This window comes from Oncorhynchus nerka, linkage group LG12, assembly GCF_034236695.1.
Source record: "Oncorhynchus nerka isolate Pitt River linkage group LG12, Oner_Uvic_2.0, whole genome shotgun sequence".
Lineage (NCBI taxonomy): Eukaryota > Metazoa > Chordata > Actinopteri > Salmoniformes > Salmonidae > Oncorhynchus > Oncorhynchus nerka.
In genome coordinates, this window is record NC_088407.1 from 33,009,380 (window position 1) to 33,029,939 (window position 20,560).

A 20,560-nucleotide genomic window follows, 5' to 3' on the forward strand; every position below is an offset into this window, starting at 1 on the left:
CAAAATATGAATTCCCCAGGCAACAGGTGGGCCCTAAATTGGGAACATACCACTTGGGGACATACCACTTGGGGACAGCAAGCAGGTGTGGATTAGGAGGTGTGTCTCAGAAGGGGTGGTGAGGGGAAAGGTAGGACCTGCCAAAAACACAATGGAAAAATGTCTGGTCTAGACACAATCCAACTTGCGCTCTCCCTCACCCCCTGTGAACACACCCCCAACTCACACCACTCTCTCTTCCTCCTCACCCCTCCCCTCCCCTGCCTCCATTCATCCCTCCCTCTCTCCCTTTATCTACTCTGATCTAAGGCACAGATTGAGAAAGAGGGGCCGAACCTGACACCACCTTCCAAAGCCAGGGCACCAGGCCAGTGAGTCATGTGTATGGCCCACACTAAATGAGGAAGAAACTCTATACCAGGAGAACAGTGGCCCAAGGACTCCAAACCACTAGACCACATAGCATGATTGTATTAGGCATCCATGGACAGACACGCTGATGTATAATACCTGTTAAAACCAACCGAACTAGCCCAAACAAAGAGAAACTCTAGTTGTGAGTGTCAAAGATATATAGGGGGATGATGCACACACATCAGTGCTTAATTTGTAAATCAGGTGGTGCCGGAACAAAAAGTGTGCAGGAGAGGGGGGTGACCTGGGGCTCTCGGAGGTACTGGAAAATCACCTTCATAATAAAGCATTGCATGCATTGCATATCATCGCGTTTGTGTAGTGGTCTAGACTAGTGTCGTAACTTTACTTTCATTAATCTCATGACTGTTATTTATCTAATCAACGAACTATGTTTAATTGTTACCCGATTAAATGAATCATGTGACAATTAACTCATTAGGATCTGGGGCACCACGAGAGCGGTTCTTTAAAGAGTTACCATCTCCCGAATTAAACTCTAAAAGGTCTTTACCAATTATATCCATAAACTCTTATTAATCATATCGTCATTCTGAACAGTCGTAACCTCCTGCATCTGCAAAAAAAAACAGCCTTGCATTTGATTCAATTTCACACACATTGGTTTCATTATTTATTTACTCGCTAACTAAATGGTAACACGGGAATACTTAATACGTTAGAAACAGGTCCCTAGCGGACTGACACAATATGGCGGCTTATTACAAAAGACATGGATAGGGCGAGAGACAGAGACACTTAATGTTGGTACATTTTAGAAACGACTCTCATAGTAATCATACACTTGCACACGAACCGCCGCCCGTTTGGAGTAAGAAATCATGAATTTATGTCTTGGTTCTTTGTGTATTTCTGCCGGAACCAGTCCTTCTTGGAAAGGGTGTTGGGCCTTTTTGCGGCATGCTTGTAAGGCTCTGATTGTCCAAAAGGGGTCCCCACCCATCTCATACTGTTGCTCTCCTCTGCAGTCGCCCGGCATCCGGTGACCCGCTGTGTAGTCCCGAAAAGAACGACAGAGCTCACTCTGCTTCCACTCGCTCTGGAAGATAATTCTATGAAGATAGGCTAGCCAGCCATGTCGATGGTTCTCAGTGGGGCGATGAGAGTAGCGCATTACGATGATTTGAGAAGAGTAGTAGAATGGTCCCACTTAAATGAGCTTTTCTAGATAAATTGGCCATACCAGTGATTGTCTGGGATGTGACTCGTTTCTACCTCGTGTTGCGATTTTGGACTTCAAACCACTTTGAACGTGAGCTGCAGTTCGACACCTTTCTGGTCTGATATGTTAATTCTTAACCCAACGTTTTATACAGTTTGTTCAAAAGGGGCGGTTGGTGAGGCTGACAAGCTCTCTGGCCTCACTCAAGGGGGCGGTGACTACTTACTTGTACAAAGTTATAGGAACAATTTCCTCATAGTTTCTAAGATCCCACCTCTCTCAAAATAACAACCAAACAACATTAGTGGTCTTTGGATCTCCTCTCACCATTCCCCACATTGTCTGTTAGAAATATATTTCCAGTATTTGCTTTAGAACGTGTTACGGGAACATGTCTGTGAAACAAAAGCACATTCCTGTGTGAATTTCGAGAGGGAGATGTCTGAATGTTCTTGACCTTGATTTACAACAGGGTGTGAGCTGTCAACCCACCGCCAGTTCCCTCCTCCCCCCTATGTGGGTGAGAGAGGGTCTGGTTGAAGTCATTTATTGCCAAGCTGATCTGACCTATTTGGATCCTTACAGTACAGTCATGACAGTAGAGTAGACGTGCTTGCAGATTTTTTTTATTTGTTGCCTAGGGCCCGGAATAATTGTGCCTTTTTATAAATTCTATGTAATTTTACATGACTGGACACTTTAGCAGAGTCTTATTTTAATAGCGCACAAATGATTTAAATGTGAGGCTATTTTGACACTGACAAACTGAGAATGTGAGATCATTAAAAAACGACCTCGTCTTGAATCCATCAGTAGCCTAGGTGTGTGAAGGAAACATACATATTGTATAATATGAGGAGTAATTTATAGTCCTAAAAAAGCTTTCCAGTTTCAATGACTCACCCAATTGCACACAACTCACTCATCAGCGATGGTCGATGAGCTCGTGCCAAAAGCCTCTCTCTCGGTTTAGTTTGCAAAAACAATGCTGTTCACTCAATAGGCCTATTTGGAAGTAGCCTACAGAGAGAGAAGTATTTGTGTTTCAGCAGGAGCCATTTGCTTTCCAAACTGTGCTATCCCATGATTGTATTTGAAATATTGCAAAATGCCTGTTTTGGCTGCATGCAGTTCACTGACAGATTTGCCACACGCTCCCAACTGTAGGCAATGCCTTGTGATTGGGCTACACACAATCCAAGCTAGGCTATAAAAAAGAAATATGTAAAAATAAAAATAAAATAAAAGTCTATTGATCCTCGGTGGCTACTCCTGGTGTAGTCTTCTGAATGAGTTGGCAAATGTATTTTAATTTATCAGGGGTGCTGTGGCACCACCAGCATCCTTCCCATGGCTATGATTCTATAAGGAAATAAATGATGAAGTATGACTCTGGAGAGATGGTAGTGGCAGGCTCATGTCTATCAGTGCAGAGAGAGGGAAAGCGATCATAGAAAGGGATTCTGGTTCTGAGAGAGATAGGCACGTTTTTCTCACACACCACAGCACCTGCCACTAGTTGGTCTCTAGGCTACAATGTTGTGCAAATCATAAACCCTGGATGGCCCAAGCCGAATCAATTCTTAGAATATCAGGAGCGGGTTGAAAATCTACGTTTTCACATTAGGCTACTTTTTTTTTTAGGGGGAAGGAGAATTACAGAGGCAGGTCGAATGAACTCTGATCGCTTTCATTAAAAATGTTACATTGCAAACAGTGAAAATTATGTTTCATGCCAGGAGAGGTAAATAGGTTCCGGAACGAAACAGTCCAGAACTGAGGTTACGTAACAAATTAAGCGCGGACACATATACAATGTTTGGGTTGTCACTGCACATATCAGTTGTGTTGTCCCAAAATGGGAAGTGCCACTAATCAGAGAGCGTTACCTGAGGATAAGTCACACTGCCACACCGACGCACACAAGCCATGTGACTGACTCACCGTCAGTCAAACAGGTGATCTGCTGTGAGTCAGGCGACGTAAATACCATTCCGCTAATGACTCTCTCCCACTGTGTGTGTGTGTATTAGCAAAGGGGGGCTGCCAAAGTGCCAGTTCATAAACAGGTGTTGCATTATAGTCTCATGCATTCAACAAGTCTCAAGACTTAGAAAGCAATGGTGTCTAAATAGAAGACTCTGGTTGTAGCTAGTTAGACTTGCGTAGGCATTAGAGAAGGTATTGAGCAAACACACTTTTCCCTCTATGATGCCATAAAGGCCTAGACCCCTTTGCAGAGACATGGTAGGTTATAGCTGACAATTGGGAAGAAAATACTAGTGTGAAGACCAACCTGAATCGCTAAATCGGTTACTAGCAATGGAATATTGGAAGCACTTTGTAATAACTCCGTTATATGTTCTACTAAGCTAAAATATGGAATTGTTTTAAGATCATGAAAATTCAGCAAAAAAAGAAACGTCCTCTCACTGTCAACTGCTTTTCTTTTCAGCAAACTTAACATGTGTAAATATTTGTATGACGATAACACAATTCAACCACAGACATAAACTGAACAAGTTCCACAGACATGTGACTAACAGAAATGAAATAACGTGTCCCTGAACAAATGGGGGGTCAAAATCAAAAGCAACAGTCAGTATCTGGTGTGGCCACCAGCTGCATTAAGCACTGCAGTGCATCTCCTCCTCATGGACTGCACCAGATTTGTCAGTTCTTGCTGTGAGATGTTACCCCACTCTTCCAACAAGGCCCTAGCCCTCACCCTCCGATCCAACAGGTCCCAGATGTGCTCAATGGGATTGAGATCAGAGAGAATAAAGTAGACCGCACACTTCAAACGTATGATTTATGACCCTATGTCCGGATGACATGTGCATGCCCATATTTGGGCATCCGGTCAGGACATCCTGACGGTCCCTTCGCATTGTGTACATTTCAAGCTTTCAACAACAATAAGACAAACATCTAAATAATGTTTCTCGGCCTAACACACTGTTGAGTTTCCTATTTAGTTATCTTTATATGTCTATGCACCAAGCTTCCAGGTGGCTCCAGCCTATGGATGTTCGGTGCATGTACACCGGGGAGATTAGAACCCCAAAGTAATAGGGGGTAAGAAAGATCCTAAAGGTCATTTCAGATTCAGGTTTAGGGTGTAATAACTTTAGGGAAACCGCATTTTACACTATGTACAGACATAGAGAGCCAACACATAAAGGTGTAACATGGATGAATGGATATTCAATGTACAACAGGAGTCTTCTGTAACCTGCAATACCTTTTAAATATGTTTTACATACATCCATGACTGAATGGTTTCACAAACTCCCTTTAAAGGTTTTGTAAGAAAGTTGTAACAGGCCTCATTTAACAGTCTAGAGATTGTTTATAGTTTATTATCATAGTTTTTTCATAGCTTTTAATTATCGTTTCTAATCACGGATTGAATATAGTTGGCCTTGATTTCTAATCATACTTTCTAATCAATAAGCGGGTCAAGTAGACCCTAAGAGGGCAGAACCTATTGTTTACATACAATATGAATAAAAACAATGTTTCATTGTATAAATAAACTTAATTTTAAAAAACATACATGTAAATGCCTAGAATTAATACCTATCATTCTTAAATAATATATATCTATATAGAAATATCACCTTGAATATTCAACTCCCCTTCAAAAAAGTTCCATGAGGAAGGATTCCCCGATTATCGTTTTATCTGTCCTGGGACTGCTGCCTGGTGTTTGGAGTTAGGGTAAGGCCGTTAGTACAAAAACGTAGAATAGCATCTGTTTCATCTGCACTTCCGTCCCTAATGCTGCATGTATCCCTGTTTATTGGCTGTCCGCTGTAAACACAAAAATAGCTTTTAAAATAGGGTGCACACTTTTTGTTTTTAATGTATAAATATGATTATGGATTTTAGTTTTTTGGACTTGGCCGAAAATAGTGTGATGGTGAAGGGCTACGTAAAGGACAGGGCGCAGTTTGCTTCTGAGAATCCCCGTCTAACTGTCGCTTCCCAATCAATTATGTCCTCTGGATATCCTGCGAACGTTAGATAATATTATCATGTTATATGATATATATACATTTTTTAAATTACAAGAATATGGGCATTTTACTTTTTAAAAATCGCTGTCATTGTTTAAAACACATATAACTCCTGTTTAATATTACAATAATATCCATAATATTCAAACAATTCCCAGAGTCCAAATCTTAAAATATATTTTTTTCACGAACTCACCTCCAGAAAGCTCCACTAGGATGGATTCACAGACTATCTTTTTATCTGTCCTGGCCGATAAATATTCGAGGCTGTTGGCCTGTGGGTTTGTAGCTGCGCTAAAGCGGTGCTAACAGAGTGGATCGGTTGTCACTAGACTCGCTCCGCGTTCGTGTCCCTAACTAGAGAAAGTACGGAATGAGTTTACTTTGGGGTGACGTTTTTTTCCGGGGGATATCACGTATGCAACACCCTGGTTTAGATTACAAAGGTAGTGATTTCAAACAACAGGAGGGGTGACGAGAACATTTGGGGGCGGGTAGGCAGATATCTGTACATACTGTATGCATGATAGTGCAAACCTTGGTTTCAAACGATCCCCTACAGAGACACACACCCCCCACCCCTTTTGTTTTTGAAACACACACTCCCCCTGGCCCGGCACACGCACACCCGGCGCATGCACATGGCGTTTCCGTAAGTCTTTTTCTTCGCGACAGACCGGGGTGAGAGCGAAAACGAGAGCTTCCCGTTCATTAAGGGGTGAGATACAATTTTAAAACCATTTTATTTTATTCTAAATATGTATTACATACAGTTTAAAGCACGTTATAATTCAACCTTTTTACTATTCCTTTCTTACAGATAAAGGGGCTGGTTAGCCCTGACCATTATCCGTTTCCGATTCCCCCTACGCCATGACATTCTTGCACACTCCATCAAAGCTCCGTAAATGTTCACTCCATGGGTAGATAATCCGTCCGGCATGTAAATCCTGGGTATGCCCACCAAGAAACACCTGATTTATCCAACAGCATTCATTAATATGATGGGTAGAAAATGGATCTGTTTAAGTCATAAGTAAAGGCCTTTCATAAAGAGGCTGTCATGATTGACTGTGACAAATATTTAACACGTATTGCTTGTTACAGAAGACTACTGTTGTACATTGAATATCCACTAGCAGATTTTTGTAGCATCTCCGCTATATCTGTCATGTTACTGTGGTCTTTTTAAAAGTCAATAAACATGTGCGTAAAATGTACACTTTTGTTTCACTGTAGATTTGTTTAAGCCCACCAAGAAACACCTGATTTATCACACAGCATTAATGAATAAGATGGGTAGAAAATGAAACTGTTTAAGTCATAAGTAAAGGCCTTTCATAAAGAGGCTGTCATGATTGACTGTGGCACATATTTAACACGTATTGCTTGTTACAGAAGATTACTGTTGTACATTAAATATCCATTCATCCATGTTACACCTTTATGTGTTGGCTCTCTATGTCTGTACATAGTGTGAAACGTGGTTTCCCTAAAGTTATTACACCCTAAACCTGAATCTGAAATGACCTTTAGGATCTTTCTTACCCCCTATTACTTTGGGGTTCTAATCTCCCCGGTGTACATGCACCGAACATCCATAGGCTGGAGCCACCTGGAAGCTCGGTGCATGTACATATAAAGAGAACTAAATAGGAAACTCAACAGTGTGTTAGGCCGAGAAACATTATTTAGATGTTTGTCTTATTGTTGTTGAAAGCTTGAAATGTACACAATGTGAAGGGACCTTGTTTCTAACCCCCCCCCCACACACACACACACACCCCCTCCCAGACATTCCTGCTTCATAGACAACAACCCTAAGGGCAATAAAATAGGGGGTGTGGGGCCATTCTCTTTCAAAAGTTCAAATACAGACCCCCCCAGTTCAACCAGGTACCTAGACATCAATCATCATGACAACTTCAAAGGAATAGATACAATATATGCATAAATTAGCACACCCTCTAACCCGTGAGAACAGGAACAGGATGCCCATATATGGGCATAAGCATGTGATCAGTTCCCGCCAGGATGTCCTGACCGGATGCCCAAATATGGGCATGCACACGTCATCTGGACATAGGGTCATAAATCATACGTTTGACGTGTGCCGTCTACTTTATTCTCTCCGAGATCCGGGCTCTTCGCTGGCCATGGCAGAACACTGACATTCCATACGAGAAGATGGCTGGTGGCATTGTCATGCTGGAGGGTCATGTCAGGATGAGCCTGCAGGAAGGGTACCACATGAGGGAGGATGTCTTCCCTGTAACGCACAGCATTGAGATTGCCTGCATTGACAACAAGCTCAATCCGATGAGGCTGTGATACACCGCCCCAGACCATGACGGACCCTCCACCTCCAAATCGATCCCGCTCCAGAGTACAGGCCTCGGTGTAACGCTCATCCCTTCGACGATAAACGTGAATCCAACCATCACCCCTGGCGACCATCACTCACCGCGACTCGTCAGTGAAGAGCACTTTTTGCCAGTCCTTTCTGGTCCAGCGACGGTGGGTTTGTGCCCATAGGCGACGTTGTTGCCGGTGATGTCTGGTGAGGACCTGCCTTACAACAGGCCTCAGTCCAGCCTCTCTCAGCCTATTGCGGACAGTCTGAGCATTGATGGAGGGATTGTATGTTCCTGGTGTAACTCGTGCAGTTGTTGCCATCCTGTACCTGCCCCGCAGGTGTGATGTTCGGATGTACCAATCCTGTGCAGGTGTTGTTACACGTGGTCTGCCACTGCGAGGATGATCAGCTGTCCGTCCTGTCTCCCTGTAGCGCTGTCTTAGGCGTCTCACAGTACGGACATAGCAATTTATTGCCCCGGCCACATCTGTAGTCCTCATGCCTCCTTGCAGCATGCCTAAGGCATGCTCACACAGATGAGCACGGACCCTGGGCATCTTTCTTTTGGTGTTTTTCAGAGTCAATAGAAAGGACTGTCGTGGAAATTTCCTCTATTTACCAAATCACGGGAGCAAACCACACACACAAGTCAGAGTTAGTTATCAAAGTCCATCTTTAATTATATGAGCTCTATCACAATCCTGTGACTCTCAGGTAATTCAGTGTCTCTCAGTGAATTCTCTGAGAGCCCCTTCCACATTTCAAATGAGGTCCTTTAGAGCAAAGACACACACACAGGATAAGACAGCATCGGCATAATTCATCGTTCAGCTTTGTCTCCTTACTCAAACCCCAGAACCATAAACCAACCCTCCATATCAACAGGCATATATCAAATTGTCATTTAGATACAACCAACTCTAAATACAACCAATCCTGGACAAGCTCACTGAGAGGAGAGTGAGGCTATAGGTTAAGATAAAAGGGAGCATAAGAATGATTCCAGACACTGCCACCCTCCTTTCCCCACTAGAAAAAGGTAGGGAGTAAAAGATATGTTTACACATGATGACACTTTGACCTCTCCCCTCTCAACGGCCCATGCAACTTAGTCTTGACATAGAACAGATAACTGCAACCACCCCGCCAAAGTATTATACAAAAATACCATTCTGATGAGAAGTAACTTACACACATTTGATGAATATAAAACATCTTACATATGTTACCAACAAATTCTGAATCTTCCACGACAGGACTCTTTAGAGTTTCTGTGACCTTAATTACCTACCGTCTGTAAGCTGTTAGTGTCTTAACGACCGTTCCACAGGTTCATGTTCATTAATTGTTCATGATTCATTGAACAAGCTTGGGTGACAGTGTTTAAACCCTTTACAAGGGTTTAAATCTGTGAAGTTATTTGGATTTTTACAAATTATCTTTGAAAGACAGGGTCCTGAGAAAGGGACGTTTCTTTTTTTGCTGAGTTTAGTACCATGGATCATTTAGCTATTTGAATTTCAATTTTAGGACCCCTGTAGATCTATATGTAAATCTATATAAAAATGATTGGATAAAATATTGAAATTGGCTTTTACTACTATAGCCCATTAGAAACACATTGAATAACACATTCATGGTGGAAAAACAGTAAAAAAAAAAATACAATACAATTAAAACTAACAAAGAATACAGTTCTGAAGTGTCTGTCCTATATCTAGGAGATATAAGGAAGTTCAGGAAATATTTTTGTTTTCTGGACACATTTAACCCCTTTTTGTTGGTACATTCCTACCTCCATAAGTCCATTCATTTTTGTCACATACGGAAGAGCACCATCGTGTTTTGTTCCATATTAGTTTATAGGCCAAACCATTCAGACGCTACAGATGTTTTTTGTGAGAAGAACGATTGTCTCATGGTCTGACAAACACTGCTGTAGCGTGGCCACCTTCCACTGCAGATGCGAAAGGCCGACATAGGCGGATGCTGTGGATTGAGACACAGCCCATGCAAAAAACAACTCTAGTTTAAACTGACAAGTTTTGTATTATGTTACTTAGATTGACGCACAGGAACTTAAGGAATGTATAAATAAGTCCTTAGAACGCTTTTTCTGGAGTGATGAATCATGCTTTACCATCTGGCAGTCCGACGGACGAATCTGGGTTTGACGGATGCTAGGAGAACGCTACCTGTATGAATGCATAGTGCCAACTGTAAAGTTGGGTGGAGGAGGAATAATGATCTGGGGCTGTTTTTTATGGTTCGGGCTATGCCCCTTAGTTCCAGTGAAGGGAAATCGTAACGCTAAAGCATACAATGACATTCTAGATGATTCTTTGCTTCCAACTTTGTGGCAACAGTTTGGAGAAGGCCCTTTCCTGTTTCAGCATGCTCAAAGCGAAGGTCCATACAGAAATGGTTTGTCGAGATCGGTGTAGAAGAACTTGACTGGCCTGCACCTTAACCCCATCAAACACCTTTGGGATGAATTGGAACTACGGCTAACTAACTTAGTCACGTCAAAAAGTGCAGCCAGAATAACAGCAAAGTAGCTTCTTTTGCATTTGTTTAAGCTGTTTTATAGTAACATTTGTTTGGCCACATCCATAACAATGAGCTAATGAGGCGCGAAAAATGTGCTTACTCGTCAGGACACTGTTGTTCAGAGGAGCTAGCCAACAACACAGCTAACACAATCACTTCAAACTGAAGCTGGAAAGACCGCAAACTAGCTGTACTTGGTTTCGTTTGACCCTTTTTTCAATTTACATTTCTTTGTATATATCCATAAAAATGATGCCAGCTGATTCATGACTTCGACTGGCTGAGAAACGCTGCCTGCTGGTCTGTCTCGTCCCGACTCCTGACACGTTCATTGAATTTGAATATTGAAACAATGCTGCAAATGTCTGAGAGACAGACAGCAAGGTTTATACAAATCTCTGCAGTTGAAAACAAAATGTTGGTCTAAAAGAAATGTGAGATCATGTCTAGATGCTTTTTATAGTGGAGATCAAGTTTATAAATTGCTTGGCTGGGCTGATGAGACAGTGGATTTCACAGTCAGATGGAACAGAGTAAATAGGCTGGAATGCAGTTTTAACCAATCAGCATTCAGATTTAAACCCACCCATTGTATAATCGTATATAATGCAACATTTTTTGTTTGTTGAGAAAACCATCTAACTCAAAAAAATTAGGGGTTCAACTAGGGTTCTTCTAAGATCCTCAAAGTTCCTTGAAGAACCTTAGGGTTCTTGGCACTGAAAAATGCGCCCAAAAGGGTTTTCCAAGAACCCCAAGGAGCCTCTTTAGGTCTTGGGGCTTCTTTTAGTAATTTAACTGCCCAACTGAAATATTTTGATTTGAATTTGAGATGACAGCAGGTGCAAGCACTTAACTGAAAAATGGAAAGATCTCAATCTCCCTTTATGATCTAAGTCTTTTCATGTTTGTGCAAATGGCTGTGTTATTTGACATTTTGTCCAATTGTTAATTTTTTTACCCCCTTTTTGTGATATCCAATTACGATCTTGTCTCATTTGACATTTTGTCCAAATTGATTTTCTTTACCCCCCTTTTGTGATATCCAATTACGATCTTGTCTCCTCGCTGCAACTTCCCAATGGGCTCGGGAGAAGCGAAGGTCGAGTCATGCGTCCTCCAAAACATGACCTACCAACCACGCTTCTTAACACCCACCCACTTAACCTGGAATCCAGCTGCACCAACGTGTCAGAGGAAACACTGTCCTACTGACAACAAAGTCAGCCTGAAGGCCCCCGGCCCGCCACAAGGAGTCGCTAGAGCGCGATGAGCCAAGTATATACCCCCCTCCCGGCAAACCTCTGAAAATATGGGATTCACGGTCACGGCCGGTTGTGACACAGCCTGGGATCGAACCCGGGTCTGTAGTGATGCCTCAAGCACTGTGATGCAGTGCCTTAGACCGCTGCGCCACTCGGAAGGGCCTTTTATAAATGTTTTATTCTTATTTTAATTTTTTTACAGAAAATGGACGCAATTCAATGGATTTGAATCAACAAAGAGTTAAATATGTTTAAGGCAATAGCTGCATTGGGTGCAGATGACTGAACTGCTCACTTATTTGTGTGTATTTGTGTCTGCAGGTAGAGTGACGAGGAGGCACACAAAGGTATGTACAATTTGGTATTGGTTTGTCTCAATGTTATGCAGATCACATGTATCATCTACATTTCATTTGAATTAATGGTTTCTCTAAATCCTTTAAGGACTCAGTCACAGCAGCCATCTTCCTCCTCCCTTACTGCTTCAATAAGATCCCAAAGGCCTCAACATTATGGAAAAGGTATGTGTAGAATAAATATTGTCAAAAGTGACGTTTTGTTTTCATACACATAATTGTTCCCAACATACAGTATGACTACTGTCATATGCACGTTTTGTAAATCATCTTTATACATTTTTTTTTGTATTCATACTTCACCCTCCCTACATCTCTGAATATAACAGGAAACCTAATTCGATCACCATGCACTGCAAAACCATTCTGTCTATGGATAGCCTACAGAGGACATCAACACGCTAGAGGATATAGCCTACCTATTGGACTTGGGGCTTGGAGTGTACCTCATATTTAGATTTTTTTATTCTGCTTCACTACTAAAATCATAAACTCTGACAACTAAAATATTGTTGTTTTTATTTTGAAAAAGAACCCCAAAAGGTTCTTTGTAGAACCATTAATGGGGGTTCTTCTAAGAACTCAGGCCGCGCAGTTTTCACTGGGGACGGGGGGACATACATTCTGAAATTGCATTTGTCCCCCCCCCCTCAGTTTTGTCATTGGAATGTGATACAAAACAAAGTAACGGTGTGCTTTAGGACCATGCGGACGCGGCCAAGTGGTTGGGTAGGCTGCTTGGAGTGTTTATCCGACTGGATTTAGGACCACATGGACACCACAGAGCGGGCTGACAGACTGTGCAAGGGCAAAGCTTCTGGAAGGCTGGCTGGACCAGCAAGGGAGAGTTGTGCTCTTTCACCGAGTTGTAGAAGGAACAGAAACTGGCTACTCAAGTTAACTGATGTAGCTGGCAAAGTAACTGCTGTTTAACATAACAGAAAAAAAATATGAAACAAGTGTTTATTCACAGTGCTGAGCTAGTATTGTAACTCACATATGATGTTAGCTAATGTTTCATCCCCTTTCGACTGAGGTGAATTAATAAGCTACGCTAGTGAGTAGCTACTCCAGCCAGGTCAGCTCTAGCCATCTGTCAGATAGCATATGTGTCGGGCTATTATTTATATCTACCAGCAGTTGTTTGTATGGACATGTTTTGTAGCTTTTGTTTTGTCATGTTTTAGAAGTAAATTAACTTGGCAAGCTTTCCCAGTTGATGTACTGTTAGAGAGAGCCAAAAATGTGCTTACATTAGCTATTATTTCTGCCTCAATCAAACTACACTCGAATCAAACGATGATCGGCCAAACGATTTAAAATGTATATTGTGAGTTCTATTAGTCTGTATGTCAATGTAATGTTATTGATCTGTCCGTTTCGCTACTTTTCACACTGACACAGTAATAAACAGCTCTAACATAACAGGCTTCACTGTCATGGTACACAGTTGAGGTATGCGTGACCGACTTCTTCATCCCGCTCCCGTGGGCTTTCTGTCCGAATCCCACCCGCTACCGCAAGAACTGGTTCCAAACCAAACCGCAATGTTATTTTAGACGTGTGTGACGCAGCTCACATGCCAGCCATGGTCTCAGCAATTTTGCGCCCTATAGGTAATATCAAATGCGCAAAAATTACTTAAGAAATAGGTCAAATTACCAGACATTCTCACATGGGCCTTACATTGTATTATTGGGCCAGCAATATGCTACATGTAGTTTCTCGAGATATTTGTATTGCCTACCTTTTAGGAGTGGGATGGTTTTCCGACGGAGAAATATGGGTGATCAATGTTTAGGCCTATTTCTATGCAATGTAGTAAACTATAGACTAATCATAGGCCTATTTAGGGAGTACATTCCCTTGGAAAGATAACTGCCCCGTGCTTCTCCGCCCATTTATACATAGGCTATAGCCTACTCTATTTAATTGAGACCACACGCGCACCTGATATCGCAGGTATGACTACTGAACTTGAGGCAGCAACAATTATGACAGCGATATTTGCTACGTTTTGCATAGTCCTATAGGCTATAGCCTACCCTTTTAGGACGACAATTTGCAGGGGGAGACAAATAAATGGGTAATCCATACTCATTGAAAATGAAAAGGCGCAAAGCTCGAAGACCATAGTAGCCTAACCTATGTGCGCGTAGCCTAACCTATGTGCGCGTAGCCTAACCAATGTGCGCGTAGTGCCTTTTCCTTTTCAATCATGATTCCATTTTTTGATTACACTTCGACTCACGTTGGTTGAGCGCCCTCCACCTCTTTTCATTATCAATATTGTTTTAGAGACACTAGTAAACTACAGTTTAATCATATTTAAGTTAATTTCATATTCAAGTTAACTGCCACGTGATTCTCCGTCCATGTAGGCAGGCTACTCTATTTCCATGGTTACAGTCCAAACACAAAGACACCCTATCCCCTCAACCCTCAAATTAGGTAGACACTACTCTGTGGAGAAACCGTACCCATTACATTAGGAAAGCTGTTGTAATGAACACTTATGAGAATGGTGGGCTGAATTTTCTGGACTTTACTACCGTAAATAATACTTTAAGATCAATTGGATAAAACAATTCCTAAGAAGACCCACTTCTATGTGGAATTGTATTCCTCATGTCTTCTCTACTTTTGGTGGCCTTAACTTTTAACTTCATGTTGGTTTGCAATTATAATATTGACAAAGTTCCAGTGAAACTATCTGCTTTTCATCAGCAGGGTTTCTTGTCATGGTCCTTCATTTATAAGCATAACTTTTCTCCACACAGATATTATATATGGAATAATCGGGATATATTGTATAAAAATACTTATTTGTTTTTAGAATATTGGTTCCTAAATAATATCCTATTGGTGAGCCAACTGGTAAATGCAGAGGGTCTTTTACTTAGTTATAAGGAATTCTTATCACTTTACAAGGTCCCTGTAACACCTAAAGATTTTGCAATTGTTTTAGATGCCATTCCCTCAGGTGCTGCTTTATTATTCAGGAACGTGTCAAGACCTGAACCTCAGAGCCTACCTTCCGTTGACCCTGTTGACTCATCAGTAGGAAAGATTTGTTTCTCTTTTGGTCCATTCAACAACACAGCGATACGAACCTTGTTTCAGCAGGATGTTGTATCTATACAATATGTCATGCCTTATCAGCCTGGGATCAAACCCTATATTTCTGTCTGTTAATGTTTAGGTGTGTGTTTGCATTCAACTTTTTGTTTTCCAAACGTTTCCCTTGGGACATAAAATAAAAAGATGGGAAGGAATTTGTGTTGTGGGGCGACTTGAGTTATTGACTAGACTAGCGAGGGTCAGGTGTGTAGGTGGCTCGGGTTGTCTGAAATTTGATATAGAGGAGGTCTTAAAGACAATCTAAAGTCTTTGTACTTTATTTGTAAGAGGTGTTAATTTGTTAGACTATTGATTAAAGGTGCAACACAATATTAATTATTGAATTATCATGGACCTAGTTTAGTCTTATCAATCACTTCAACTTATTTCATCATTTCTTACCTAGCTTGGTGACTGCGGGCATTTTTGCTTACTTTTTGTTGTTCTAAATAAAAATGTCTCGAAGGGCCATATTAGATTGTGTATAAATGCAGGAAATGTGCTTTGGAGGGCCCCCAGACCCCCTGCCAAGTTATGTCCCCCTCTGCAAATAGCACTGCTAGGGGATTTAAAAAGTCAATCGATCAATAATATAAAACACTTAAATTAATATAGTACTTTTTTTGGAGTACTTTGTTGAAGCAACTTTGGCAGCCTCGATTCTTCTTGGGTATGACACTACAAGCTTGGCACACCTGTATTTTGGGGAGTTTCTCCCATTCTTCTTTGCAGATCCTCTCAAGCTCTGTCAAGTTGGATGGGGAGCATTGCTTCACAGCTATTTTCAGGTCTTTCCATAGTTGTTTGATTGGGTTCATGTCCGGGCTCAGGCTTGTCCACTCAAGGACATTCAGAGACTTGTCCCGAAGCCACTCCTGCGTTGTCTTGGCTGTGTGCTTAGGGTTGCTGGAAGGTGACCTTTTGCCCCAGTCGGAGGTCCTGAGCGCTCTGGAGCAGGTTTATATCAAGGATCGCTTGATATAACATCGCTTGATGTACTTTGCTCCATTCATCTTTCCATTCATCCTGACTAGTCCCCCAGTCCCTGCTGTTGAAAAACATCCCCACAGTATGATGCTGCTACCACCAGGGTTCACCATAGGGATGGTGCCAGGTTTCTTCCAGATGTAACGTTTGGCATTCAGGCCAAAGAGTTCAGTCTTGGTTTTATCAGACCAGTGAATCTTGTTTCTCATGGTGTGAGAGTCTCCAGGTGCCTTTTGGCAAACTTCAAGTGGGTTGTCATGTGCCTTTTACTGGCTTCTGTCTGGCCACTCTACTATAAAGGCCTAATTAGTGGAGTGCTGCAGAGATGGTTGTTCTTCTGGAAGGTGCTCCCATCTCAACAGAGGAACTCTGGAGCTTTGTCAGAGTGACCATTGGGTTCTTGGTCACCTCTCTAACCAAGGCCCTTTTCCAGAGATTGCTCAGTTTGGCCGGGCGGCCAGCTCTAGGAAGAGTCTTGGTGATTACAAACTTCTTTCATTTATGAATGATGGAGGCCATTGTGTTCTTAGGGACCTTCAATGCTGCAGAAATGTTTTGGTACCCTTCCCCAGATCTGTGCCTCGACACAATCCTGTTTCGGAGAGCTACAGACTATTCCTTCGACCTCATGCCTTGGTTTTTGCTCTGACATGCACTGCCAACTGTGAGACCTTATATTGACAGGTGTGTGCATTTCCAAATCATGTCCATTCAATTGAATTTACCACAGGTGGCCTCCAATCAAGTTGTAGAAACATCTCAAGGATGATCATTGGAAACAGGATGCACCTGAGCTAAATGTCCAGCTTCATAGCAACGGGTCTGAATACTTATGTAAATATATTTCTGTTTTTGATTTTTAATAAATGTGCAAACATGTCAAAAAACCTGTTTTCACTTTGTAATTATGCGGTATTGTGTGTAGATTGATGAGGAAAATGTTTTATTTCATCCATTGTAGAATAAGGCTGTAACGTAACAAAATGCGGAAAAAGTCAAGGGGTCTGAATACTTTCCGAAGTCACTGTATATGGCAAAACCTGGATGGTGTTCAGAGATGGAGGGTTTGAGTAGAGCTGAAGGATGGGACTAAAAACAAACAAAATATGACTATTGTAACATATACTGTGTCCGTAAAATGTATATAGGTGTAACGGGATTCGTCTTCCTCTGACGAGGAGTATGAAGGATCGGACCAATATGCAGCGTGGTACGTGTCCATGTTGATATTTATTAACACTGAACACAAAAAAACAAAATAACAAGGAGAACGAACGAAAACAAAACAGTTCTTTCTGTCTGGTGAAGACACAGAGACAGAAAACAATCACCCACAACTAAAATGGGGAAAACAGGCTACCTAAGTATGATTCTCAATCAGAGACAACGAACAACACCTGCCTCTGATTGAGAACCATACCAGGCCAAACACATAAATACTACATAGAAAAAAGAACATAGACTACCCACCCCAACTCACGCCCTGACCAAACTAACACAAAGACATAATAAAGAAACTAAGGTCAGAACGTGACAATAGGCTTCTACTTCCAGCTTCTACTATGTGCTATCCATTAGTTTACTCCAATTAGAGGAGGGATGGTAGGATTAGGGAAAAATAATGAAGGAAAATATATTGTAAAATATTTAGATTTACAACAAAAAGATATCGGGGGAGGGGGTGGAAATGACGCAGACAATTACACTGATGAAAGCCACAATCTATTCCCTTAAAAAAATATATATACAGTACCAGTACTAAAAGTTTGGACACACCTACTCATTCAAGTGTTTTTCTTAATTTTTACTATTTTCTACATTGTAGAATAATAGTGAAGACATCAACACTATGAAATAACACATGTAATCATGTAGTCACCAAAGAAGTGTTAAACAAATTAAAATATATTTTATATTTGAGAATCTTTAAAGTAGTCACCCTTTGCTTTGATGACAGCTTTGCACACTCTTGGCATTCTCTCAACCAGCTTCACCTGAAATGCTTTTCCAACACTCTTGAAGGAGTGCTGACATTTGCTGAGCACTTGTTGGCTGCTTTTCCTTCCCTCTGTGGTCCAACTCATCCCAAACCATCCCAATTGGGTTGAGGTCGGGTGATTGTGGAAGCCAGGTCATCTGATACAGCACTCAATCACTCTCCTTCTTGGTCAATTAGCCCTTACACAGCCATTGAGGTGTGTTCAGTCATTGTCCTGTTGAAAAACAAATGAAAGTCCCACTAAACGCAAACCAGATGGGATGGTGTATCGCTGCAGAATGCTGTGATAGCCATGCTGGTTAAGTATGCCTTGAATTCTAAATATATCACCAACAGTGTCACCAGCAAAGCACCCCCACACCATCGCACCACTTCCTCCATTCTTCACGGTGGGAACCACACATGCGGAGATCATCCGTTTGCCTACTCTGCGTCTCACAAAGACATGGCGGTTGGAACCAAAATCTAAAATTTGGACTCATCAGACCAAAGGACAGATCTCCACCAGTCTAATGTCCATTGCTCGTGTTTCTTGCAAGTCTCTTCTTCTTATTGGTGTCCTTTAGAAGTTTCTTTGCGGTCTCCTCTGAACAGTTGATGTTGAGATGTGTCTGTTAGTTGATCTCTGTGAAGCATTTATTTGGGCTGCAATTTCTGAGGATGGTAACTCCAATGAATTTATCCTCTGCAGCAGAGGTAACTCTTCCTTTCCTGTGGCGGTCCTCATGAGAGCCAGTTTCATCATAGCGCTTGATGGTTTTTGCGACTGCACATGAAGATACTTTCAAAGTTCTTGAAATGTTCCGGATTGACTGACTGTCATGTCTTAAAGTAAGGATGGACTGTTGTTTCTCTTTGCTTATTTGAGCGGTTCTTGCCATAGTATGGACTTGGTCTTTTACCAAATAGGGCTATCTTCTGTATACCACCCCTACCTTGTCACAACACAACTGATTGGCTCAAATGCATTAAGAAGGAAAGAAATTCCTCAAATTAACTTTTAACAAGGCACACCTGTTAATTGAAATGCATTCCAGGTGACTATCTCATGAAGCTGATTGAGAGAATGCCAAGAGTGTGCAAAGCTGTCATCAAGACAAAGGGTGGCTACTTTAACATTTTTTGGGTTACTTTTTGGTTACAAGAGCACAAAAAAGAGCTTTGAGGACACCTCACCCTGGGTAAACTTGATGGAAGATTTGGGTTTAGATGATGCATAGACACAGCCACCCGAAGCACTGCAACTAGCAACTAGCACTGAAGTGCAACTCGCACTTCAGTGCGAGGATACGCCACTTTAAAAATAGAATTCAGAGCATGGGTTGACTTGGTCCTGAAGAAAGAGTATATAAGAAGCATGCTTTCAATGGAAAGGCATGATAGTGCTACTTGACTTATCACTGACAGACGGCTCGTGATACTTCAACTATCATCAACCTAAAAGGTAAATATCTGACTTTCATACTCTAGAACAATTGTATCTCTTGACTTCTGATTTCTGAACAAGACATACTGAGACAACTACCCACTACACTCCTCGTGCTGAATACATCCACCCCCTAACAGGTGTGGCTAAATAGCATCAGTGGGGTTACAAAAGGTCTTGATCTCGAACCGTTTTCTTCACTAATCAGTAAATCATAGTACAACTTCTAGAAGGATAAACAGATACTGAGTGATTGGACCAACCTCTAGAGAAATTGTGAGTGGAAGAACATACTCTTTGGGAACCAACCAGGTCAGCCTACGCTAAAGGTAATTAACCGCTTGTTGTAATACATATATAAGGCATTATTAGTAGTAAGTGTTTTGATGGTGTTTGATGTTATAGATTAAGGACCAAAAAGACACTAATAACTGTGTGAACTGCAAAAATTGAATAAAAAGTAGAAACTAGACCCAAAACCCTAGGGGAGAGAACACCTCTGACACTCCCAATCTCGGAAAACAAGTCTAGTTTCTAAACTAAAGACAATATAATGGTTTGGACAGAATAATAATTGTATTGTAATAGTAATACGCTATATTAATATTCAAACAGTATTAGTCGACGGACATAGACTGTAAATCGTAATCAAGTGATAGCTTGCGTGAGTCTAGATATAAGAGCATACAAAGGGAAAGTGAAAGTAAAACAAGAGGTACTCTAAATCTGATTAATATTATCTAAGATCCCGAAACAAGACTAACGGCATCACACAAGGCTAATCTCCGAATAAAAGGGCAGGATACATAACCAGGTCAGTCCGGCGGACTGACATAAGAACTTGAGTGAGACGACTTGTATCACTCTCGACGGGGGTACATT